General features: G+C 45.2%; 1 pseudogene; it reads left to right on the top strand.

Moving 5' to 3' along the window:
* Positions 1-424: 424 nt before the first annotated feature.
* Positions 425-1213, top strand: LOC137769103 (spindlin-1 pseudogene; annotated as a pseudogene).
* The last annotated feature ends 723 nt before the right edge of the window (positions 1214-1936 follow it).

The raw sequence follows: 1936 nt of genomic DNA, 5'->3' as shown, positions 1-1936 counted from the left end.
AAATGAAATTTTGCGACGATGATAACCATTCCGGTGTCCAGTCAGCAGAGGCCGGCGTAGCGAGGGGACGCAGCGTGCGTCCGCCGTGGGGCCGGGGGCGGGGCGGCCGCCGCGGGACGCAGAGTGGGCGGGGCCCAGAGTGGGCGGGGCGACGCCCTCCTGCCGGGTAGCCCGGGCTGGAGCGCGCAGCTGGACTGCGGGGCTCGTGGCCCAGCGGACGTTGGCCTCTGCGGCCCCGCGGACGTTGGCCTTCGTGGCCTTGCCGCAAAGTCCTTATGATTTCAAATTTTTGCTGAACTTGTAAAAGAGGCACTTGGATGATGGATTAATAAAAACATTGAAATTCCGTGAAAAGTTTCAAATTGGAGATTCCTGAACGTTCATTCCGGTCCAGCAGTTCTGCTGGTCACGTAAATACGGATGAATGAAGACTCCATTCAGGAAGACAGCTGGCCAGCGGTCCAGAGCTGATGCAGGCCATGCTGGTGTATCTGCAAGAAAGATGAAGAAAAGGACGTCCCACAGAAAACATCGGAGCAGTGTAGGGCCCGGCACACCTGTTTCCCAGCCCCCGCGGAGCATCATAGGCTGCAGGATTCGGCATGGGTGGAAAGAGGGGAACAGCCCTGTCACCCAGTGGAAAGGAACCGTTCTGGACCAGGTGCCTGTAAATCCTTCTTTGTATCTTATAAAATACGATGGATTTGACTGTGTTTATGGACTAGAACTTAATGAAGATGAAAGAATTTGTGCACTTGAAATCCTCCCTGATAGAGTTGCAACATCTCAAATCAATGATGCACACCTAGCCGACACAATGATTGGCAAAGCAGTGAAGCACATGTTTGAGACCCAGGATGGCTCTAAAGAGGAGTGGAGGGGAATGGTCCTAGCACGCGTCCCCATCATGAACACGTGGTTTTACATCACCTATGAGAAAGATCCTGTCTTGTACATGTACCAGCTCTTAGATGATTATAAAGAAGGTGACCTTCACATTATTCCTGATTCAATTGATTCATCTCCAGAAGAAAGGAAACCAGGAGAAGTCTGGGACAGCCTGGTAGGCAAACAAGTGGAATATGCCAAAGAAGATGGCTATAAAAGGACTGGCATGGTCATCCATCAAGTAGAGACCAAACCGTCTGTCTGTTTCATCAAATTTGATGATGATTTCCATATTTACGTCTATGATTTGGTGAAAACATTCTAGATGTCATCACGAACTTTGCCAAATTTATGTAAATATATTAAATGTGCAGTTTGTAGACGTAAAGATTTGATTGCTTTCCATTTTAATGAGAGCTTAAATGTCCCTGCGAACCCACAGTTTGCCAGCAGAACTGGTTTTGTTCTGAAGAGTATAGGTATATGTGAACACAAAACATTTTGTGTAAGGAGCTCCTTCCTCTTAAAAGGAGTCTGTTTGGAGGGGAGTTACAGGCAAGTTTGGCAAAAAAAAAAGTTAAACTAGTATCAGAGTCATTTAAAACTGTAATAGATTTTATCAATTTTCCCCTTCACTCTTAACATTCTCTTATTCTGCTGCCACAATGCAAGCATAGTTTGATACTTTTGTTTTTGCCTTTTTGGATATATATATATATATAAACGCACATACACCTATCTATCTATACCTGTGTGTATAATGTATTATATATATGCACACACACACAGATACACACGCACTTCATTGGCAGTCCTTTCTTTGTGGATTGGGACGGGGATTAAATAATTTTCTCCAGTTCAGCAGGAGTGCTGACCCAAGTCAATCATAGTTGGTATATTACTGCTGTTTGTCGAAAATTAAATTTTGGCACAGAAAGCACATGGGGACATTCAGCTTGTTTTAAAAGTCAGAAGTGCAAAGCACCTTTTCAGTCGGAAAGTCCAAACAAGAATCACTCATGAACCGTTAATGACCCATGTTAGAACT

The sequence above is a fragment of the Eschrichtius robustus genome, chromosome 9 (assembly GCF_028021215.1).
Source record: "Eschrichtius robustus isolate mEscRob2 chromosome 9, mEscRob2.pri, whole genome shotgun sequence".
Lineage (NCBI taxonomy): Eukaryota > Metazoa > Chordata > Mammalia > Artiodactyla > Eschrichtiidae > Eschrichtius > Eschrichtius robustus.
Note: the sequence above shows the minus strand (reverse complement) of the source record. Positions and strands in the feature narration are given on the sequence as shown.